The sequence below is a fragment of the Gobio gobio genome (genome assembly GCF_949357685.1).
Source record: "Gobio gobio genome assembly, chromosome: 20".
Taxonomy (NCBI): Eukaryota; Metazoa; Chordata; class Actinopteri; order Cypriniformes; family Gobionidae; genus Gobio; species Gobio gobio.
Window position 1 is genome coordinate 10,022,851 of NC_137113.1, and position 17,271 is coordinate 10,040,121.

The 17,271-nt window shown below is 39.2% G+C and overlaps 1 protein-coding gene across 1 annotated transcript in view; it reads right to left on the reverse strand.

Moving 5' to 3' along the window:
* The window catches only part of LOC307117044 (cadherin-18), a 234,164-nt gene extending 217,408 nt beyond the window's left edge, over positions 1-16,756 (reverse strand). The window contains exon 1 of the mRNA XM_079801713.1: positions 16,669-16,756. The gene's annotated coding sequence lies outside the window, so the exon portion shown is untranslated. The remainder of the gene's footprint in view (positions 1-16,668) is intronic.
* Positions 16,757-17,271: the final 515 nt, after the last annotated feature.

A 17,271-nucleotide genomic window follows, 5' to 3' on the forward strand; every position in this document is an offset into this window, starting at 1 on the left:
TACATTTTGTAAGACACTTTTTCTTTACAAAGGCTGAATGCGAAGGGGTGTGAATGATCATGAATAATGCTGTGAATCCCACTTGAGAGACAAAAAAAAACATAATGAGCCACATAATGACCTGCATAATGAATGAGCATCAGGTATGTGTCAGAGAGAGCAACAGGACAAAAAATATATGTTGTTGTAGTTTATTTAGAATGTAGTCAACAAATACACATTACAAAGGCCTTTTATATTATACTACTTAGCAACGCCCTAGCAACCACCCAGAACACAATGGAAACCACATAGGAATGCCATGGCAACCACTCACAAATAATTATGGGAACCATGAACCGATTTTCCAAAACAATGAATCAGTAGCGCAAAACGTACTTGTACTCTAAATGAATATAAACAGTTCAATTCTCACTCTTAAATATGACTATTATGAACCGGTTCTTTTCTTTTATATATATATTAGTGCTGTCAGTTAAACGCGTTATTAACGACGTTAACGCAAACCTATTTTAACGGCGTCAATTTTTTTATCGCGAGATTAACGTTCTTTTTGGTCTAACAAACTTTGTAGTTTTTTCACATGCTGTTGCAGCAACTAGTAACGTTAGAAAAACTACAACACCACTCCGGATGTAGCTAGACCGGAAACAAAACATCAGGCACGCTGCGGCTGCCCACACTTGTTTGGGCCATTAAAAGAGTAGACGTGGATGGCAAGCGTGAGACGCCGAAATGAGAAACGTATTATGCCATGGTTTAACTCAGGGGTCTTCAACTAAAAGTGCTTGTCTTGAGCGCTGCTTTCTGCTCTGATGGTGCATTCACACCGGACGCAAATGAAGCGTTTTGCGCGAGTGATTTAAGTCAATGCAAAGACGCAAATAGACATTCTGCGGCGCGAATTAAGCGGCGTGCATGTCGCGTCATTCGCGTCCGGTGCACCTGCATGCTTGACCGCGCGTCTGGGTCTGAACGCAACAGTGAGCATTGCAACGTTAACTGTTTCATTAGCCTACGTCAAAAGGCTTCGCGGTCCGGATTTGGACCGGAGTCCGCTAGTTGGCGACCCCTGGTTTAACTGCACTATAGGCGGAGTCCTAGTTTACCTTGCATGTGCACTTTGTAATTTTATTTTGTATCACCCTGTTTTGATCCCTTAAAAAGGGCTGTTGAAGGGGCTGTTTGTGCAACAAAGTATTTTTTTTCACCCTTTTATTGATGGACAGTGTTACATTGTGTGAGCGATTATTTGCTCCAAGTGTGAATGACTGCTTCAAGTGAGAATGTTGGTGTGAAATCGAACACTACAGTATGCCAATGTTGTTTTCAATAAAACAAACATTTGAACAAAGCAAGCCGATCCACTTTTCTATGTTGATAAGAGCATTAAAATAAGAAAAAATAATGGGACAAAAAGAAATCAAGGGACATTTAGAATAAATAAAAATGTGCGATTAATTGTGATTAATTGTGAGTTAACTATGGCATTAATGCGATTAATCGCGATTAAATATTTTAATCGTTTGACAGCACTAATATATATATATATATACACACACACACTAAATTATTATATTTTATTTGTATATTTTAGACATTCAGATATTTTTATTTGTTCATTAATTTATTATATTTATATATAATAAATTATTGAACAAACATGAAAAATGTATTACTACATTTGTGCTTGTTTATAAATTGTATTTATAGTTATACATTTTAATTTAACTTGAATTTATATGACATTGATTAGAGTTAATAATGGAAGGACGGACGGCTGGACAGATATAATTAAAATGTTGTATATAATTTAATAACCACTCCAACTCATTCACGGACGGACAGACAGACAGACATTCTGTCCTAATGTCGCTATTCAGAGAAAGAAAAGAGGAATACTGAAGAGAGAGGGAGAGAAATGTTGTTTTTTTGACAAGTAAATTAAGCTTTTGTCATGTAACAAGGCTGTCAGTGGCTGGCAGGGAGCGATTGCTCGGTTAGTCAGTAATACAGCTTATAATCTTAACCAACCTTGCTGCTTGAAAATGAGCCTGCCTGTCACGTTTCCTTCTGTTTGCCCACTCTCACAGACAACCTTGACTCTCTTTTCCTGCACACAATCACTCAGAGCACTGACAACAATGGATGAAGTCGGCTGCATGTGGTGGTGTAATTTGTGTTGCCATCTTTCGTGATATGGTTATATGTTTTACTCCTGGTCATAGGTTACAAGACAGGGTCCAAAATTAACATCTGTCAATTTACCTGCTATATTATTTCTTACAAAACTGCATTTTTTTTAAATGACAATAAACAACAGTGGGATTAATTAGCTATTTTTATTGCTGTTGTTTGATTGTTTTCCCTTGGATATTTATGACAGAGAAGACTGCTGTCACTGTGTCACTGTAAAACTGTATCTGTCACAAAACATCAAGTCATATGCTAACCCGCTGAGCAAACACCTCATTTCTGAGTTTACGCAACTACAAGAGTAAACTGGTTCACTCAAACCACCACTTTATATCAATTCAAGGACATCAGGTAAACTTCTCTTTGGAAACAAAGATTTCACTAAGACACAAAGTTCTAGTCAAAGCCACTTACAGTACTTTCTTTTCAAATCAATACCAGGAAATATCAAGGCTAATACAACCAATTCCAATACATCTAATGAATGGAAAGTCTACACGGTTTCTTAAGATGAAATGTGTTCACATTAAACCTAAAAGAAAAATAAAAGTACAAATGATCAGACTCGTTTTATTATTTTCAATTTGTTATACTTCTTAAGTTCAAACACTACCAAAACATATAAAGCCTTAACTATGTTTAACATTGATATTTACAGAAGCGAAAGATCAAATGGTGCTTCTTTCCTCTGTCATTATCTATAGCAAACGCTGCTTTCAGTGTTTGACAACTTGCTAACCAAGTTATTCATATATGTGCACTACCGTAAAATACATTTGGAATCTTTTTTTTTTTTTTTTTGGGAAAGAAATGCCGTATTAAAATCAAAAGTGACACTAAAGACATTTAAAATGTTAAAAATATTTATATTTTTGTAAAATATATTTATAATTGATATAATTGATATATTATAATTTACATTCATTTTTTTTAAATGCTGTCCTTTCTATTAATCAAAAAGAGGTATCATGATTTCCACCAAAAAAAAAAAGCTTCTGAAAATTCAGCTTTTCCATCATCTGAATAAATTACATTTTAAAATATATTAAAACATCAAATCATAAAACATGGTGAGCAGAAAGGCTTCTTTCAAAAGCATAACAAATACAGACACCAAACATTTTTGATGTTGGCATTATGCTCTAGTTAAAGATGGGGGAGTAAGAAATGGCTTGCTAAAATAAATTAAACAGTAACCTTATCCAAATACTACAATACGCAATTTATTCTGACTTTTAGTTGCCACATGTGGAAATAAAAAGACAAGAGAGATGCAACATCAATCAGACTACAAGTCAACATGCTGTTCACAACTCCTAATGTAGCAAAAACCTTACAAAATGACATTATTTTCCTTTAGAGAAAATAATGATGGCATTTTCATGCATGGAAGCATTATTATTTGTTCACTGCCTCTGGGTTCACACAGTTGGTTTGGCAACTGTATTACTGGTTTTTGTCATATGCATATGCGATAGTCAGAAAGATCAGACATGAGGTGCGTGGAAGATTTTTGGTCACAATTCATTTTCTAATATGTGCATTGAAATGTTTAAAGGCGATGTCTAATGCTATTTCATGCATTCTGACTTATTTACGCTGTTAACTCTTTCCTCGTCAAACACAGAATTTTCCGTTATTTGTGAGAAAACTCTTCCCCGCCAAACACGGAATTTTCCGTTTTTTGTGAGAAAACTCTTCCCCGCCAAACACAGAATTTTCCGTTTTTTGTGAGAAAACTCTTCCCCGCCAAACACAGAATTTTCCGTTATTTGTGAGAAAACTATTCCCCGCCAAACACGGAATTTTCCGTTTTTTGTGAGAAAACTCTTCCCCGCCAAACACAGAATTTTCAGGTTTTTTTGAGAAAACTCTTCCCCGCCAAACACAGACTTTTCCGTTATTTGTGAGAAAACTCTTCCCCGCCAAACACGGAATTTTCAGTTTTTTGTGAGAAAACTCGTACCTGCCAAACACGGAATTTTCAGTTTTTTGTGAGAAAACTCGTCCCTGCCAAACACGGAATTTTCCGTTATTTGTGAGAAAACTCTTCCCAGCCAAACACGGAATTTTCCGTTATTTGTGAGAAAACACTTCCCCGCCAAAAACACAGTTTCCGTGTTTTCACTGTTATGCGCTAGGGGGCGCTATTACGCATATTCTGAATAAGTACAGAATCTCCTGATCAAAACAAGCGATCACATGTAAGCAGATCAATATGTAAAATAACTTGATCATCAATATTAAACATCATATAAATCAAAACTGCCTAATGTTACTGAATGAAATGTTGACCCAGGACGAGCTCTAGGACTGTGCAAGCATTAGGGGTGTTGATGGACTCAATCTACTCCATCTGTGTTTCATCATCGTTCTGAATCTGATCTGGATCTGATTTTCTCAGCTTATGAAACTTACCCATATTTAGGAATGCATGAAGCTATGCATGAAGCTTTTGTTTAAAAGCAGATGGTCTGCTCTTTCTTTTGATATATTGCATGCTCAGATATTCATACAACAGAATATTCTATGGGCCATTACATTTTTGTGAAAATGATCAAAAACCCGTGCGGTGGCTGGCAACTTAAAAAATAAGATTAAAGAAAATGCCGTGACAGAGTATTTCTGTGCCATATACACTCCTTCAGGATTCGTATACGTTTCATAAAGTTTTTTTTTCAAGTATGGCCCTGCATGACGTCATAAAGGGCGGAATTCCCTGTATGGGCACTTCTCCCGGATGAGAGAGCGAGACCACATCAACCAGAGTAAGAGCAAGAGCAGACCCATCAACAAGCTTCAGTTGGGTTACAGAAGCCGTCAGCAACGCTGTCATTTTGTTTTTAGACCATGAAATCAACAATGTCACTAAAGAAGTGTGTTTTTGGTTGTAAGTTTTTCCGGAGCAGCAACGGAGTTGTGCAAGTGTGTTTGTTTGTTCCCGGCATTTCGGTGACGAATGTTTTATGAACAAGGCCCAGCTCGACGCTGGATTTACAAATCATTTGAAACTGAAAGAGGGAGCCGTCCCAGCGATAAAAGATCCCGGTCAAACTGCATCAAATGTCTGTTTTGTTGGCAATCAGTGCATAAGTGCATGTAATGTAAAAAAACAAAAACGTATAGGGAATCTAAAGTTATACAAGGATAATGCAATTATGTATTGTGTGTGTGTGCTCGTGACTCTTTAGCTCCGCCCACTGCACGCCTCCACGAATTCGGCTGTTTTCGAAAAGAATCGGTACAGTGTATCTGTCTTTTATAAATATGATAAAACTAAAGACTCTTCTGAGATATGAAGGATGCAATACTACTCTATAGGTACTCAAGATTAACATGAGATTTGCAGAAACGGTGTGTGTTATGTCCCCTTTAAAGTTAAGGAAATAATTCCCTATTTCGAAATAGTCATAGCAATGCTTGCTGTAGCACATGCCACTCTTAAAAATAAAGGTTCCTTATTGGCATTATTGGCATCCATAAAGGACCCTTTAACATCCATAAAACCTTACCACTGAACTAAAGGTTCTTAAAGGGGGTTTCATGCATACTGAGCTTTTTACACTGTTAAAGACTTGGAATCCCATCCTAAACATGAACAAAGTTTAAAAATAAAAAGTTGGACGTTTGATGCACTATTTCTGTGCCAAAAAAAACTCCTTCCAGTTTCTCATAAGTTTCGGAAAGTTTTTTCAGAGTATGGGTCTATCTGACGTCAGATAGGGCGGAATGTCCTTGTACGCGCCATACGGGCTGGCGCTCCCGGAATGGCGCGCACACAACTAGAACGAGAGAGCAAACGCTTTAGGGAAGCCGGCTGTGCTGCAGTCACAGGACTTCACGAAATCAACAATGTCACCAAAGATGTGTGTTTTTGGTTGTCAGGGCAAGACAACCCTGCACAGCTTCCCAAAGAACCCAGCGTTAATGGGGAAGTGGATGGAGTTTGTTTTTCCGTAGCAGCAATGGAGTTGTGCAAGTGTTTTGTTTGTTCTGAGCATTTCGGCGACGATGGTTTATAAACAAGGCCTGGTTCAACTCCGGATTTGTAGCTCGTCTAATGCTGAAAGATGGAGCAGTCCCAGCGATTAAGGTTCACGGTCGTGTGTTGGAGGCAGGCGGTGAGTAAAACTGCTTCAAATGTCTTTGTGTTCTTGGCTATCGACTCATACATTCAAATGCGCTACTATTCCATTGTTTTTCTATGTAAACACGCTTTCCGCTTGCTACTGCTAAAATTAAATCGCATACAGTCCATAAACCAAATTATGTCCTCATAAACAATGAGTAAACGCACACAAATGTTGTAAAACTCACGCATGACAAGCCGCTAAGCAAGTATATAAGTTACAGTTACAGTACATATCATTGAGACATCCTGCTGTAGTCATCGTTGCTGCTTCTCCCGTTCAATTTCAGCCTCTAGAACTGATTCTGGATCATATATGTATGGCTAAATCTGATTGATCTCAATGGTTTATTTAGGATGATTTTTTTTTCCATGTTTAAGGATGTCACAGCTTTCAGACGCTTTCAACGCAATAGCTGCGCGTGCTCGTCATTCTTTAGCTCCGCCCACACTATATGCCCCCAGCCACTCGGTACAGCCTATCTTTCTTTTATAAATATAATAAAACTAAAGACTTTTCGGAGATATGAAGGATGCAATACTACTCTATAGGCACTCAAGATTGACATGAGATTGACTGAAACTGAGTGTTTCACCCCCCCTTTAATAGTATTTTTTTAGATTATTAAAATGTGTTCACACTAATAAAATTGGTCTTTTAAGAACTGTTCACAGAAAGGTTAATGGAACTCAAAATGGTTCTTCTATGACATTGCTGTGAAAACCCTTACAAACCTTCATTTTTCAGAGTGTAAAAGATGACAGCCCTCATTTCAGATGCAAATTGTCCTTTGTAACTAGCAAAAATCAACAATTTGGGCTCACCGTGTCTATGCGCTGCACTCTCAGACAATGCAATGCTGAGGCAGACAATGCGATGTTTACAATGCAAGTCTAATTAGTCCCATGTTTGATAAACAGGTTTCCCAGATAAACAGGTTTGCAACCAGTGTGGACTTCCACTGGAAGAGTAAAGGAGACTGGGCCGAATCCGGATTTTCTACTGATGCAGAGAAAATAAGCATTCCACAGTACTGTGTTTATCTCCTACTGATGTACACACACTTTCTCTCAAAGTGTCTTTGGTCTATTCAATGTGCTGCGGTAATCCAGGGCTAGGAAACGCTCTCCCACGGTGCAGTGAGGCGGATCACAAATGTTCTCTGCCTGTGGATCCACATGCGGGCCCAATTCTGTCTCACACACCTCTTTATCCCTATCTCTTCCTTCTTTATTTATCTCTTCTCTTTTTCTGCCTCCCTCTTTTGGTATTGTGCGAGCAGAAAGGAATTGTGGCATTTAATGTTCTTCCATTTTGGACCACTGAATCTGTGCTGTGACCCAATTTATAATGTGTTTTCCAAACCTGCTATTATTCTTAAATGTAAAATGTGCCATTTTGTTTGATGTTAAAATACTTCCAATCCCAACTTAATATGCAGAAACTGCTCTAAGTAATTCAAATGCTCTATTTGAGTAAACTTTGCTGTCTGATACAGCTCAGCTTCTTCCCCAGGAATCATAAAACAACTTAGCTTTTTTATTGAATGTTTGAACGTTTGGCAATAATTTGATGTCTGTAAATATAGTGCATATTCATTATATTGGATTTGCAATGCCTTGCAATTAATACTTTGTTTTCATGAATAAAAGGAAGTACAGATTAGGGTCCAGTTCTCACTCTTAACTAAGTGTATTATCTATGACTTTTGCCTCAATAAACTATTAAGTTAGTAAGGTGTTAAGTTTAGGTTTTGGGTATAGGATAAAGGGATGTAGAATATGATCATGCAGAATAACTGCAAAACTGCATAACTAATCATGCTTCATCACGGCACCTGTTGGTGGGTGGGATATATTAGGCAGCAAGTGGACATTGAAATAAGTGGATAAGTGTAAGGATTTGAGCGAGTTTGACAAGGGCCAAATTGTGATGGCTAGATGACTAGGTTAGATCATCTCCAAAACTTCAGCTCTTGTGGGGTGTTCCTGGTCTGCAGTGGTCAGTATCTATCAAAAATGGTCCAAGGAAGGAATAGTAGTGAACCGGCGACAGGGTCATGGGCAACCAAGGCTCATTGATGCACGTGGGGAGCGAAGGCTGGCCTGTGTGGTCTGATCAAACAGACGAGCTACTGTAGCTCAAATTTCTCAAGAAGTTAATGCTGGTTCTGATAGAAAGGTGTCAGAATACACAGTGCATCGCAGTTTGTTGCGTATGGGGCTGCATAGCCGCAGACCAGTCAGGGTGCCCATGCTGACCCCTGTCCATCCCCGAAAGCACCAACAGTGGACACTTGAGCATCAGAACTGGACCACAGAGCAATGACAGATGGTGGCCTGTTCTGATGAATCATGTTTTCTTTTACATTATGTGGATGGCCGGGTGTGTGTGCATCACTAACCTGGGGAATACATGGCACCAGAATGCTCTATGGGTAGAGAGCAAGCCAGCTTTGGGCAATGTTCTGCTTGGAAACCATATGGATGTTACTTTGACACGTACCACCATAAGCATTGTTGCAGACCATGTACACCCTTTCATGGAAACAATATTTCCTGGTAGCTGTGGCCTCTTTCAGCAGGATAATGCGCCCTGTCACAAAGAAATGGTTCAGGAATGGTTGTTGACTTGGCCTGGAAAATTCCCCATCCCTGTGGGATGTGCTGAACAAACAAGTTCGATCCATGGAGGCCCCACCTCGCAACTTACAGAACTTAAAGGATCTTGGTGCCAGATACCACAGCACACCTTCAGGGGTCTATTGGAGTTCATGCCATGACGGGTCAGGGCTGTTTTGGCAGCAAAAGGGGGACCAACACAATATTGGTCATAATGTTATGCCTGATCGGTGTATATATACATATGTGTATACAAAAATACACACACACACACACACACACACACACACACACACACACACACACACACACACACACACACACACACACACACACACACACATTATCATAGAATGCATTAACATGTAAACAGTTAATTGATAACATGTAAATGATTCATTGATTGATAAATATACAAATGATGTAATGATAAATTATAAGAATGTATTGCCATAAGCAGAAGTGAATATGAACCTAGACTACCAAATGCTAATGTAAGCAAATTGAACCTAAAGGCTGATTTATACTTCTGCGTCGGACCTACGGCGTATCCTCTACGGCGCGAGTTACGCGTTGGTTTTCATTTATACTTCTGCGTTTTTGTCCATTTTTGTTTTTGTTGCAATTACACATGCAGACCGCTAGTAGGCAGTGTCCACGGGCATGTTGATGGTAACCCACAGTATCAAGGCAAAAGCCGAAGAAGCAGCTTGTTTATATTGCGGGAGTATCAGCAGCCGTCATGGCGTCAGTTTGCGGCTTTTCTTGCAGCTTGAGTTGTTGTATCTAATACAAATTAAGCATCTCTAGTTGATTAGTAGAGGTAAATAAGAGGCGATATGGCGCTGGAATCCGTTTCCGAAATCATGCAGAGAGCTTGTGGCGCTGTTTTCAGTATCGGTAGCTCGTGCAGACGAGCGCTTCAATCAGGGGCGTAAATCGCGGGGGGGGCAGGACTCCCCCAATCTGAGGGCTGTCCCCCCCTAAAAACCATGCTGAGTATTTTAAATAATATAACAATATATACTTAAAATAAATGTGCACGTAGTAAAACAATACAAACGCAAACGGGACAAAAAATGCGTTTTAAGTTTAGAAACATTTTGAGTCCCCCCTCCTCCTTGCCCCACAGTGGGTTTGATCCACCGCGCACCTCAACTAACGTTACCCATAGACCGTAAAAAACTACCACAGGTTTGGGGAGAGAACAAAGCTCTTCAGACAGCAGTTGTGAAACACCAAGTAGCTGTCAAGGCTATTTTATTCACTTTAAACATCAGATGAAGTGACTCTTTTCTCTTTAATACAGATTAGGCAAAATACTGTTACCATCACTTGCCCACCGCGGCACCGCTCCGGGCCACCGTCGTTTTCATTTTTATAGTAATAAAATCATTTAGTTCAGTTAGAGAACAGACACAACAATTAAAAACTGAACGTGTCTGCTCAATACAGCACGAGCCGAACGAGCAAACAGCTGACAGACAAGATGATCGAAGATTTGGTTTCAAAGCGAAATGTAAAAGCGCCTATTTAAGGGAGTGTGTCATTGTAGTTTTGTTGCTGTGTTTTTCATTACGAATAATAGGCTAATGAACCCAAAATTCAAGCAACCCGCCCCCAAATAAAAAAAATTAGCGCTAATTCTAAACCGAAAGTATATGCGCACGGCCATTCTGTCAGATCTGTGTAGGGTTTTGCTCAATATGATAAGTGGCAGATCAGAGGGCTTGCTGCAGTTGAATATCTAAATATCTGAATATCATAGTATAAAATACTATGTGGAGGACGCAAGATAATTTTATAATTATAATATGATTGCGTGGTGAACCTTAATCGTATTTAAACAACTGTCGCTTTGTGTTGTTGGTCAGATAAAATGACAGAGAAAAGAAAAACGGACATTAGATAATTTTTCAGTACGCCAAATAAGTACGATTTTTTTTTTTTTTTTTGTGGTACACATATCCTTACAAGTACGATTTTGGCTGTATTATTTGTGTCCCCTTCAAAAATTGCTCTTGAGAAATTTCATGTTTATTGTCCCCCCCAACTGTTAGATGAAATTTACGCCCCTGGCTTCAATCGATTGCTGTTGCGAGAGTATTCGTTCCGTTGAAATCACAAAACGAAATGCACCCAAATGTGTCCCTGTTCTTGATATACAATCACTGATTAACATCTTTGGTTTTAATGAGAAAATAAATAAACTATACACAGCAAATCTATATATCTCTGTACTACAAAACATTGTGTTATATAGCAGATGTAAGGATGAAACTATCATCCCATTTCTGGACACACACACTCCTATCGCAGATTTCTTTATTTATTTATTGAGCTGAGGGAAGAGTTCTGGCAGACCAATCACAGCGCTTGCGGTCCGCGTAGAATTGGCGCGTTGTTACATTTTTGGAGAGGTGCGCGTCAGGGTACGTCGTAGGGTACGCGCGCATCACAGCCTACGGTGTAGCAACGGCGTACACTCGACGCAGAAGTATAAATTGGCCTTTACTGTAAATTGTTGCATACATATATAAGCATCATTCGTACAGGCTCCACATGCTCCAGAATGATTTCCTCATGTTGGACAATGTTCTGGCATTACATTCCTTCAAATGAACACGTCCAACGAGGGACTCACTGCTCTAATCTACAATACCTTGGTAAATCCTGTTCCCCAAGTGTAAGCCTGTTATATTTGGCGTTCACTGGTGTACAGTATCCCTGGGTTTTCTGAGTGTAGGTGTGTGTGATTTCTGCATGAGGGATTAACAAAGAGCCAGAGAGATGCTTCTGTAATCCACAGGTCAAACATGGAACTAGGTAAATGTGAATGTGCTCTAAATCTAAATACGGCTGGCTTACAACAGCGCCTGGCCTTGTTGAGTGTGTGGGCGCCAGTTGTAGACACAGATAATCTTCTTTCAGGTTGAATGACATGGCCAGGTCAAGTGGAAAGAGACCAAGAGCAACATAAATACAGTGTGAAGGGTTAGTCTGAAACATAACATGAGGATGCTTACACACGATTTGGAATGATAAATATGGATATGTTTATGCTAGTAAGTCGCTGCGACATGAAATCCAATACTGTATAGTAGGTATACTTGGTTTGAAATGTATTATGTAAAATGTAAAAATGCAGAAGGTTTTCTGTGGTGGGTAGGTTTAGGGGTAGGATTGGTGTAAGGGGATAGAATATACAGTTTGTACAGTAGTCAAGTCAAGTCAAATTTTATTTCTATAGCACATTTAAAAGCAACAGAGTTACGCCAAAGTGCTGTACAGTAAGACAATGTGCATATAAAAGAAAGCATAAAAAGAAACAAGGCATATACACAATATAAACACATTAGACTCGATACAATCCAAAATAATAATTCATATAAAATCTACCAATATCAATCTATTTAAAATCAGATGACAATTAAGAGCCGATTTAAAACTGGCTAATGAAGGAGCAGACCTCACATTGAAGGGCAGACTGTTCCAGAGCAGCAGAGAAGGCCCGACCACCCTTAGTTTTACAACGAAAAGGTGGGCCAGTTAAAAGAAGCTGATTACAAGACCCAAGAGTTCTTTGGGGAGTGTAAGGAATCAGAAGGTCATTTATGTATTTTGGTGCAACACCAGATAGAGCCTTATACACAAATACTGCAACTTTAAAATCCATTCTGAACTTACTAGGAATCCAATGTAAAGTCACTAAAATGAAATGTGATCTTTCTTTTTTGTGCTGGCAAGAAGTCTCGCTGCAGCATTTTTGACAATTTGCAGGCGAGAGATTGTAGTTTGAGGCAGGCCGCAGTACAGGGAAATACTAGCCTAGAAATCTAGACGCACCATAGCGGCAGCAAATCTAATTTGCAGCCAGGGTCGTCTAGCAACTCTCCGTTGGCTTGCGAGCTGGAAAAAACAAACTCTGGTCAGGCCAATCACATCGTGTATCGAGTCGGTGGGCGGGCTTAACATAATGGTGGCAGAGTTGCGGCTGTTCCGCGTGCTACTTGTAAACAAAGAAGCCGGCGAACAGTGGTCTTTCCAATCGACTTTGGCCGCGACTCTGGAAGACTTGGATTAAAGATTTTCTTTGAGAAAAGAACAAAGAACGGCACTGAAGTCATTCTTAAGAAAGGAAGATGTGTTCGGAGTTTTGCCGACCGGATACGGCGAAAGTTTAATCTATCAACTAGCTCCGCTTCACCTTCTTCGTTGCTCTGGTTGCAGAGGGAATTTGAAAGACAACCATTTGTCCCGCCCTTCGGATTGAGCCCTGCCAATGGTTAATTCCCAGACCCAACATCTTGATGTGGGTCTGGCTTGTCAGGCTAAGGAATTACAGTAGTCCAGACATGATGTTATGAAGGCGTGGATTAGGGTCTCTAAATCTTTTGGAGACAAAAACGTTTTAAATTTCGCAATCGATCTCAAGTGAAAGAAGCTGCTCTTTACCACTGAACTGACTTGTTTCTCAAAATGTAGGGACGAATCGAATGTAACCCCAAGATTCCTTACATTAGGTTGAACAGTGGCAGAGATAGAACCTAAATTAAAAGGAGATGAAGACCTGGATGGGCGGAAAATCAAAATTTCGCTTTTGCTTTCATTTAATTTAATTGCAAAAAATGATTAGCCATACAACATTTGATCTCCTCAAAACAGTCACACAGTACGTCCAAGAGATAAGAACTGTAATTTTTTGCCGGTAGATAAAACTGTGTATCGTCAACATAGCAGTGGTAGAAGATCCTATATTTCTTTAAAATGGCACCCAATGGCAGCATATAAATTGAAAAGAGAAGTGGGCCTAAAATTGACCCTTGGGGCACACCCCATAATAGGGGAACTAATAAAGAAGAAGACTTCCCCATGCTCACAGGGAAGGTTCTGTCTTTGAGATAAGAGGCCAACCACTGCAAGGCGACACCCTGAATACCCACCACAAGTATAAAAATCATTATGACTATGGAAAGTCCCCATAAAACATGAAAACACAAAGTGTGTGTGTGTGTGTGTGTGTGTGTGTGTGTGTGTGTGTGTGTGTGTGTGTGTGTGTGTGTGTGTGTGTGTGTGTGTGTGTGTGTGTAAGTCACAGACTACAGTAATGTGTCATACACTTAACTCAATGCTAACATCGTTTTCAGATACACATGACTTTATACCATATCTAGACCAAAAGAACATAACTGTGAGATGATCCCTGCTGTATCAGAGCACAGTCTTATTTCACACATCATAAAACGTCATTATTTAAGTACGTCCTTGCGATAGCGCAGGTCTGTGAGCTCCAGGGTTTTTTATTGACAGTCTTACCTGTTCACTCTTAAGGACTATGAAATATTTAATAAATCTTTAGTACTGCCATAACTCGTAAGACAGCAGGGGGTTGTTTTTCAAAGCAACTAGACGTTGAAAACACTTTGATCTGCTAAGACGTGATTGTTTGAAAGAAAATACCTGGTAAACAAGAACAGCTTTGTAGTCTGTGCCTATACTGTTCTACTTCAACTGAAAAAATCCATGGATTCTACACATCCAAGACGCATTTGAATATAATTTACATAATATTAAATTTGTTTGGCATTTCGCAATAGCAGACTGTTTTAAGGTAAAAGTGTAGTGAAAAATAAAATACAATTGTGTCATCATTTACTCACCCTCATGCCATTTCAAATATGAATTACTTTTCTGTGGAACACAAAAAAAAAAGTTTTCCCTCCATATAAGGAATGCCTGTTGTTTCAGGCCTCACTGAATTGCATTGTATGCACAAAACGGATCTTTTTTTTTAAATATGCAGGTTTGAAACAACATGAGGGTGAGTAAATTATGACAAAACTTTCATATTTCGATGATCTGATTCTTTACATTTGAAAGGTGAAATATTTTCAGCATTTTTTATCTTGAGGAAATATAAAAAAATATGTTTCAAACCAAATAAATTATCTTTGAAATAACTGTCTGGTCCCTGTTTTTGATTACACTGGTCTACCATCACAAAGTATTTTGTCTGCAAGGGTACTTGTTACTTGTTATGCTGCGTTCACACCGAACACAAATAGAGCGTCTGGCGCGAGTGATTTCCATGTTAAGTCAATGGAAAGGCGCGTTGACGTGCGTCTGGAGGTCCTGCGGCGCGTTACACACGTTTCACGTGGCACGATGGATGCAATTCCGCCTGACGCGAATTGGACGCGAATTGAGCGTTTTGCGCGATACGCGCATTATGCGCGAGGGGTGCTTTTTGTGCATTCACGCGTTTGAAGCGAATTCGCGTCTGGCGCCAGAGTTGAAAAATCTGAACTTTGGCGTCAATTCGCGCCGCGTTAACCAATCAGGAGCCTGCTTGCTGCTGTCACGTGGTGAAGTGACGTGATGAGAAACCCTGCATAAATTAAAAATACTACTATTGTGTCACAAAATGTAGTTTAAGACGTTTTCAGGTGGCAATGTAGTTGTTTAAAGCTAAAATCTGTGGTTTATTTATAAAGAGAACACCTATTTAAAAAAAATAATCTTGTGTTTTTGGAGTTGTGAGATCCAGGCGATCACCGGGTGCTCAGTGCTCATAAACCCCGGCGTGAGCAGCCTTTCCTCGGCCAGTCCTTCTGACGTTTGCCGCTGGCTCTGATTTCCTGTAGTGGTGCGTCTTGTGTAGATCTAACGGGCGATCTTTGGTGTCATGAATCTATAATTTGTTGTCTGCCAAATCGGTTTGACTGAGGACAAAGAGAAGTTTCATAACTTTATTTTTTAAGGATATTTAAATATACATGCTGTGAAGATAATGTAGGAGTTGCCTGTACCACATTTGTGTGGCTATTAATGCTTAATATATATTTTTAATGAAAGTGAAAAGAGGCAGAGTGGTGTTTTATGACATATTTCTCCTGGAGCGCCTTGAACGTGCGTCTAATTCGCTTCAAACGCTCGATTTCTACGTGCGTCCAATTCGCAGCGGACGCGTGAATGGATTCAAAATGTTCACGCGTCAAACTACACACGGTAGACACGATTTTGACGCTCTATTCGCGTTTGGTGTGAAAGCAGCATTAAACGCACAGTTACCTGACAAATATAAATGGTAAAATTGCAAACCTGACTCTCGATTTTTCTTCCACTCCAGATAGCATTTTTTGGATGATAGATCAAAAGGATAAACAATGTAGATTTATTTTTACAGCCATCTTCGATGCTGTCAAATCGATTAATCGCGATTAATCCCATCCAAAATTAATGTTTAAGTTACAAAAGTAATATTAGCACATACAAAACTTAAAATATATAATAAGCTAATTATAAGCTATAATATAAGCCAAAATATTAATAAATACCACAATAGTTGTTAAAAAAATACTAAAATAAAACTGTCTTGGAAAGCAAATACAGATTATTGATAGCAAATGGTCAATACAGTGTCTTTGTACCAACTGTAAAATTTCATATATAATATTTTGTGCAATTTTTAGAGACAAACTATCCACTAAAGCTTCAGTTTTTTTTTACATTGTACTTGAATAGAGTCAACAAGAGTAAATTTGCGACAACAACTGTAAAATGTATTTATCAATGATTTACAGTCATTAGCATACCCTTCGCCCCTCGCCGCTGTCTGCCTCAGATGAATTGCAGGCACAGACAACGATAACTTGACGAAACAAATCATCGTGAATCCCAGCGCATGCTAATGGAGGAAGGCTGACATGCTAATCACTTACCTCATTAGCCTGTGTAACGGGATAATACAGGGCAAACTAGTCAAATGTGGCTTCCTTTGTCACCACTGTAACACAGCCATTTTAGTACAGGTGATAAATCGTGGGCTAGTCAGCTTTCTCATGCAAGCAGACGTGCATTCTGGGAAGTGACATGTTGCAGGTAAAGACTGGCTGCTAATTCTTGAAGTAATCCCTCTTTAGCATCTTAAGGAGAAGAAATCACATTAAAGGGATTGCGTCACTTATACAAGATTTCCACCACGTCTGCTCGACAAAGGTGTCTGAGCCATGTCATTTTCTATTATACCGCCCGCAGGGTAAAGAAGACACCCAGGACTCTTATACAGGGATGAAGGGAGCAAAGAAAATGTTATGCAACTCATCTGTCAGGTTTCATGTTAGTTTAACAAAAGCATTCGACTCAACACATGCTGCAGCTTAACACATTATATTTTACCACTTCAGTTTTCAGCCACTATAAACAGATTGACAACCTGACATTTTTGTTGTTTATCCCCTCATTTCACATTTGCAATTCTTTGAAAGACTTGTTTGCACTTATTTTCCCCAGTTCTCAGAACATCTATTGAGTTTTATTTCATG